We start from the raw sequence: 8,507 nt of genomic DNA on the forward strand, positions 1-8,507 counted from the left end.
AGATCCGTTGTAATACCTTATTATTAGAAAACTTTAGCTCTTGTTATGTCAATAAACAATTTATATATATCTCTAAATATATATATATATATATATATATATATATATATATATATATATATATATATATATATATATATATATATATATATATATATATATATATATGTATATATATATGCACACACACACACACACACACACACACACATATATATATATATATATATATATATATATATATATATATATATATATATATATACTGTATATATATATATATATATATATATATATATATATATATATATATATATATATATATATATATATATATATATATATATATATATATATATATATATATGTGTATATATATGTATATATGTGTATATATATATATAAATATATACAGTATGTATATATATGTATATATATATATATATATATATATATATATATATATATATATATATATATATATATATATATATTTGTATGTTTATATACATATGTATATATATATATGTAATGATTAGAATAGTAATATTACATGTTTAAAACAAATGACGTAATATGTCATGTTGGTTGGAAGAGCTGGCCGTGAGATTTGCTATGGTCAACTCAAATTGTGTACAGGATGTAAGATGCTGAGTTGTCATTCTTTCTTAGTGTCAACACATTAACTCTTCGTGTGAAAGTTTGTGACGTCACCGGATGCAGGTGTCTTCCGATTCCGTCACTTATCCAAATTAAAGCAAGTGTACGATTTTTGGGATATCAGTAATTTGTTCAGTTCTTGTCTAAACTTCACCAGAATTGGTCATGTGGACCAACACAGCTTCCTCCAGTGATGGAGATGTTTAACTCAGTTGTTTATATACAATAAAACTTAAAAAACCACCAAGATGTGTTCAATAAACCATCTAAATACATCTGAAAACAACTCATACTCAAATGTGTGCTTAAGACAGTAGCACACCAATAAATGGTGGCAGCGCTTAAACTCAAAGACAGCGGTTATACTCTAAGAATTAGAGAAATATCTTCAAGACTTCAAAAATAAATAGCTGTAAAACCAGAGATATATCTTCAAGACTTCAACATAAAAGCTGTAATACCTGATAAAGATCTTCAAGAACTCAGAACTATCTACAAATATCTACAATTTTGACTGAGTCCAACGAAAATGCTAACACCAACATATGTTAGTATACAAATAGAATCTTCAATCAACATCCTAGGAAACCCAAGGACTGGCATTCAACTATTGCAAAACATATCCAGGAAGACCTACATTCTACAAGAAACTAGAACGAGACATCGCTAACAAAACATCAAGAGAGAGAGAGAGAGAGACGACTCGACTACATATAAAGCTAAGTACAAAGATTTTGTATTCATTTCAGTTTGTGCAGTGAAGTGTAGTTGTCACAAGTCGTTAGTCAAATATTACTGGGGTGAGTGAATTCCTAAACTTTGTTATAAGAAACTCCGAATTCTTATTTAGAATTTTTCTTTCTTTGTGCTAATTCCTTTTTCTTTCATAAACTCTTGGGGGGAAATGTATTGGGATTAGTAACATAGTTGGGGGAATTTTATTATACATATGCGTTTACGCAGTGGGCGTCTGTACTCATATAGATATTTTGATAGGATTGAAAGGGGTCAAAGAGATAGAAAAAAAAAAGAATACAGCAGTCATGGCTCCTCCTGTCAGCCCTACCCCTGGACCTAGTGGTGTAGGCCAGGCTAATCCTCCTCCAATTGTGACGCTTGTAAATGCCAGGTCAGCAATCCTTCCTTTTCAAGGCCGTGTCAACGGGTTCTTGCCACAAAATGTGGAGTCATGGATTTCATCCGTTGATGCCCATTTAAATGCCAAACAAATCGTAGATCCTTTTGTACAATTACAAGAAGCTAAAAGTTTTATAGATTTTTCTAAGGGGGATGCGAGTGCGTATTTAAGAGGTGTTTCATTTCAGGAAGCAGTTACTTGGGATGATTTCAAAGTTAGGTTACGCGCGATCTATGGGGGTGAAGAGGCTTTGGATGTAGTGTTAACGTTACGAAATACACTTAATCAAGCCACTATGAATCGGCTTAATGTTGTAGAGAGAGCAGCTCTCATAGCTGATAGGCTTAACGAATATCAGGACATTTTAGGTAATTCCACTTGGGTTACTAACGATAATATCTCCGTGAAAGATTTTTTACGATTAATGTATTTAACTTGCATGACACTTATGTTGCCTGAAGCTTTAGTGCGGTGTTTTGATAAGAAGTTAATGCCTGCAAGTACGGAATTGGATGTCTATAAACAGATAAAGAAGCACATGTCCAAGTGTCCAGATCTCGATCCCGTGTTAACTCAAGTTTTTGCTAAGAATGAAACAAAACCACAAACAGTGAACGTAATTAATAATCCAGTAGCGGGAGTGACGTGTTACAACTGCAAACGTCAAGGTCACATAAGCGCAGACTGTAGAACGAAATTTTGTTCAGTTCACAACACAGGATCACATTCTTATAGTCAATGTTACGCGCGTAAGACACAACAATATCCTAGAAATACACAGTCAATTCCACAGTCAGTTCCATATGGAAATAAAAAGAAAAATCCTCATTTTAACAATAAGAAGAAACAACAAAATGTCAATGCAGTTCAGAGTCCGAAACAAACAAACACTTCTTCAAATATCGCTGAGCCTGGGCCGTCAAACCAGACCTCGCAAAGTCAGCCTAATTTTCAGAATGTGCAGAACAAAGCAAATACCACATAGTTAACTCTAGAGGGGAAGAGAGTGATGTTGGGTCAAGGTCATTTATGTCAACATCAATAGTATTGAATAATCAATTTAATGTTTTATCAGATAAATGTGAGACAATAGATTTTCCTATGAAACACACGGCCGAATTAAGTAAAACAGTGCATGCTCCCGTAGATTTGCAACGAATTCATACAATAATAAGCCAAAATGAGTTACGGCCAACCTTATATGCTGTAAATTTAGAACACAAATCCTTTACGTTATTTTTTGACTCTGGTAGTCCACGTAATATTATGGATTTGAAGACGCATCATTTGTTGTTTTCGAACTTTCCGATTGAAAAATCAGGAATCAGACTTTCAGGTATAGGAAATAATGAATTAAACGTCATAGGCATAACTCATATTCAGTTCAGAGTCGGTAATCGCACGTTTGCCGATACATTTGTTGTTGTGAAAAACATTAATATGTATCCAGCTGTAATTATAGGATACCCATCTATGGGAAATCAAAACATTATCTTAGCTCCTGCAAAGCACGGCGTGTATATCAAAGGGAAATTCTATAAGTCTTCTAGTACTTTAAAGTCAGTTTTGGATAATAAGGAGACGACAAATGTAACCGTAACGTACGTTGAAGAACCAATAACTTGTCTCACTAATAAAGAAATAATACACGCGACCCAGCAGAATTCTCGTTCACCCGTAATATCATCTTGCACGCAATATATCGAACCAAACATACCTTCGAATTTAATAGTGCAAATAAAGAAAACACTACCGGGATCTGAAATATTAATCCTTTCCGATACTTTGAAAACCAACGGATTGTCTGTCACACAAGCTATTTATACAGTAGGCTCACATCAGCAATGTAATATCGAAGTCTGTAATCATTTAAATAACACTTTAGTAATTCACAAAAATCAACATATCTTGGATGTAGAAGTTTATAAACATCGTATTCTTACCGTTGCTGAAATCAATCACTCTCAATCAGTTGCGGATGAATCCCTTTTACGATCTATTAAAAATAAAATCAGTAAGGACATTCAAGACGAAGAAATTCAGCAGAAAATTTTTGAACTTTTAAATAAATATACAGATGTCTTTTCCACTACGGATGGATCCTTAGGGAAAACAGATGTGATCGAGCATCAAATAAGGTTAAAAGACAAACAGAAAATTATATATGTACCCTCGTACAGACTCCCTATGAAATTCCAGAATGAAATAAATGATGAAGTAGGTAAAATGTTAGAGGAAGGAGTCATTAGAAAATCAAATAGCCCTTATAATTTTCCTTTAATAGTTGTACCGAAAAAAGATCGAACATGGCGTATCTGTGTCGACTTTCGTCGTCTAAACGAGGAAACGATCCCTGATCGATTCCCAGTGCCATGTACTGACGATATTTTGTCTTTGTTAGGTCAGAATAAATATTTTACCAGTTTGGACTTACTTAAAGGCTTTCACCAGATATCATTAGAAGAAGATAGTATCCCATACACAGCCTTCAGCACAGCCAGGGGACATTATGAATTTTTACGGATGCCTTTTGGTTTACGTTGTGCTCCTATAACATTTACAAGAATGATTAACATAGTGTTTGGAGACTTGTTAGGGGATATATTGCATGCCTATATGGATGATCTTGTAATCTTTTCCAACACCTTAGAAGAACATCTACGTAAGTTAGAACTAGTACTACAGAGATTAAGACAACATAACTTAAGGGTAAAGATTAGTAAGTGTGAATTTTTCAAAACAGAATTAGTATATTTGGGTTTCATGGTGTCAAGCCAAGGTCTTAAAGTAGTCCATGATAAGGTGTCGGCTATACGTAATTTTCCCATACCTACTAATGTCAAGGGAATACAGCAATTTCTGGGTTGTAGTGGATATTACAGGCGTTTTATACGCAACTATTCAATAATAGCCGCTCCTTTAACTGATCTTACGAAGAAGGGCGTAGATTTCATATGGTCTGAGCAACATCAACAGGCGTTTAATACTTTGAAAGATGAACTGTGTAGTTCTCCTATCTTAAAATTTCCTGACTTCGGTAAGGAATTCTTCATTGCAACAGACGCCTCAGACTTAGGAGTGGGAGGGGTATTGCTTCAGCAATATGATAAACAGTTTTTCCCGATAGCTTTCTATTCTCGAAAATTGAGAACTTCCGAAAGTAAATATGCAGTAATAGACAAGGAAGGACTAGCTATTGTTAATTCGCTAGTGCATTTTAAGTTCATAATTTACGGTTATCCCGTTAAGGTTCTTACTGACCATAAACCACTAACAGAGTTCTTTAAAGGCTTCAATCACAGCCCTAAACGAACTCGGTGGCATTTAATCATTCAAGATTTTGGCGCAAGAATCGGGTATTTACCTGGGAAAGCAAATATCATTGCGGATGCATTATCACGCAACCCCGTGTCATCTTGTACGGAGTCTTTAGCTGAATTAATAGATATATCAACATCCATGCCTATTGTAAAAACAATATCTGAACAAGAAGATTTAGGCTGGAGTGCTGAATTGTTACAGACTGAGCAAAGAAAAGATCAGAAAATAGAAACAATTATAAATGCTTTGAAAGGCAATCATAAAGAAAAAGAATATATAAAGTATAAGCAGCAGAATTATGTAATCAAAGATAATATTCTGTGTAGGACTGTGACAAGGAAAACCCGCAATACACCACATGTAACTAACGACCAGGTAGTAGTACCAAACTCACTTGTTTCCACTGTCCTGAATTGGTTGCATTCAAATCCATTACATGGACACCCTGGGTTCTCATTAATGTCACAGAAAGCCAAATCATTGTTTTATTGGCATACAATGCTTACAGATATAAAAAGACACATAGCTAATTGTCGCACATGTCAGGAAAACAAAGGGCATACGAAAACACCTGTTAGCTTAGGAACTTATCCTGTTCCCAATCAACCCTTTGAAAGAATACATTTAGATTTGTTAACAGGATTTTACGAGTCAGACAGAGGGAATAAGCACCTCTTAGTAATTATAGATGCTTTAACTCGATATACAGAACTAATAGCGCTTAAAACTAAAACTGCGATTGAATGCGCTAGGAAGTTTTACGAGTGTTACATTTGTAAACATGGAATTCCACACATGATAATCTCAGACTCGGGTGGTGAATTTAATAATCACTTTCTTACCTCATTGTGTGAATTCCTCAAAATAAAGAAGATCAATACCATGATATATCACCCAGAGTCGAATGGGCTAGTGGAAAGAGCAAATAGGAAGATATTAAATATATTAAGGGTAACACTAGGGGGATCAGACCCCAACTGGGATATTGCAATACCGGCGGCACTGAGTACTCTGAATCATTCATATCATATATCAATTAAAATGTCACCGCATGAAGCATTGTATGGTACCCCAGTTAGAACACCTTTCCATGTATTAACGCCTACAACTAATCTATCAAATCCTTTAAAAGAATGTATAAATGCAAGTATAAGTCGATATGATATCCTTCGAAAGAATTTAGAAGAATCACAAATCATAATGAAAAGGAATCATGATAAAATAGCGAAACCAACTAAAACATATACCGTGGGTGATAACATCTATATTCAAATCAATGTCAGAAAAGGGCTCAACTATAAACTAACACCTAAGTTTGAAGGCCCATTTAACATTTTGGAAATATTAACGGCCAATAGGTTTAGAATTCAAAATGTAGCCCAACCCACGGATGAGAGAATAGTACCATTGTCTCACATAAGAAATTAAAAAGAAGTGAGGAAAAATTTTAATTTCAATTTAAAAGTTTTCTTTTTAATACAGGAGTAATTACATATGTTTTTTCTCGTTACAGGTTTCCAAGATGAATTTTTTGTTGTTGGGAGTGATATTGTTCGCTCAGACATTTTTTTCGTATGGGATGAGTTCTAAGACTAAGAATATATATTTTAAATATGGAAATATAGTTGAAAGACAAGAAGACATTTTTATTACATCAACCAACGTAATTGTCGAAGTGCATATGCAAGCAATTTTTCTTCAAGAGAATGATGTCACTAGCTTAAGAACCGCCATTTCAAGGTTTTCTGCATCATTGGATGAGTTGCATAGGAGACATTTTCATTTGACTACTAAGAGTTTGCTTAGCTCAACATTAAAAATTGCAGAGATGCTATCTGATGACTTAAAGAATAAGACTGGAGAGACAGGATCTTTGGCTTATGACCTTTTGATGTGGACTGTAGGACACGAACAAAAAGAAAGACGGAATCCGTTCATTTATGCTGCATTAAGCATCTTTGGGTCTGTTGCAAGTTTAGGTTTAGGACTTTCCAATCGTCTTAAAATTAGTAATCAAAATAAGAAAATTGAGTTCTTGACTCATAAAGATGAATTGATTATGTCAGAACTAAGGGATCAGTTAGCTTCAATCAATAAAATTATGGATTTGTTAAATGAACATTCAGATAATATCGTTCAAATTATGGAAGTACAGGATTTGTTAGCAACATTAACGTATTATGATTCAAAGATAGATCACATACATAACAGAATTGCACATTTCATTGAGAAATCCAAGGATTATGTAGAAGCTATCACGTTAGCAACTAAAGGTGTATTGTCGCCCCATTTGTTGCCTATACGTTACTTAAAATTAGTTCTGGAGAACACTAGGGATAAACTAGGCTATGTTCCTTTGTTAGACGAACATAGGTTAGAATTTTATTACAGCCTAATTACAGTAAACGTAGATAATAACAAGATTAGGATTACAATTCCCTTTGATTCTTCTGATGCCTGGCAATCTTACAGGATATCACCATTTCCGACTTTCATGACGAATCACTCAAATCCAGTAATATCCAGTTTGACAGGACACGTATTGATTTCCCCAGACAAGGAAACATATACGGTCATTAAAGACTTAAATCAATTAACTCACTGTTCAGACGCAATGGATAGAAAAATATGTACAGCTGACTCATTTGAATTCCGTAAAAACTTGATGGATTCATGCGAGTTAGGTATAGTGCTAGACGGTGCTCTCTCCCATACAAGTGAAAATTGTCTGGATAAGCTTTATCCCTTTGACAATAAAGAATTCAATTGCAGACTAAATAATGGCTCGTGGATACGATACGACAAGGACGGCTTCAATATATCATGCCCTGACGGATCCACATCCCACAACCACATCTTCGTCGCAGCAGATGGCTGTATCGGGACTTCCCCGAATTCCATGGTGACTGGCCTACGGACAATCATCAGAGAACGTGCTTACTTCGCGAATTTCACGTGGACCTCTACAACGCCCGCACTTCCTCTCCCCTATAAAGGAAGTGTGGCGAAACACTTAATGAAACTTACCGAAAAGGACCACCTGTCGCCGACTTACAAAGAGATTCTTCACCCCATAATACTGGCTAGTTTGTGTTTCACGGTGATGATATTTATCGCCGTGAACATCCTTGTTTGGCGTAGGTTACGGCACAGCAAGCAGCTACAAAGGAATGAGTTGCATAGCCCTGACAATACCCCCTATTTAATCCAGTTCAAAGCTGTATGAGTGGCCACCTCATTCGCTAAGGGAGTAATTTGTCGGATTGATGTTTGTATGAAAAGCTGATTAGTACGCTAGTAATATGTAATTAAAGAAATTCTCTACATTTGCATTGTTAAAAATACATTTAAAATAACATTTAAAAAAATAAATAAAATAAAAAAGGAT

General features: G+C 34.7%; 1 long non-coding RNA gene across 1 annotated transcript; it reads left to right on the plus strand.

The window, feature by feature from the left end:
* Window positions 1-1,398: 1,398 nt before the first annotated feature.
* LOC137650608 (uncharacterized) lies at window positions 1,399-8,182 on the plus strand. The gene is made up of 2 exons (XR_011046002.1): window positions 1,399-1,460; window positions 7,892-8,182. It is a non-coding gene; the product is annotated as an uncharacterized lncRNA (long non-coding RNA).
* The last annotated feature ends 325 nt before the right edge of the window (window positions 8,183-8,507 follow it).

The sequence above is a fragment of the Palaemon carinicauda genome, chromosome 12, assembly GCF_036898095.1.
Source record: "Palaemon carinicauda isolate YSFRI2023 chromosome 12, ASM3689809v2, whole genome shotgun sequence".
NCBI lineage: Eukaryota > Metazoa > Arthropoda > Malacostraca > Decapoda > Palaemonidae > Palaemon > Palaemon carinicauda.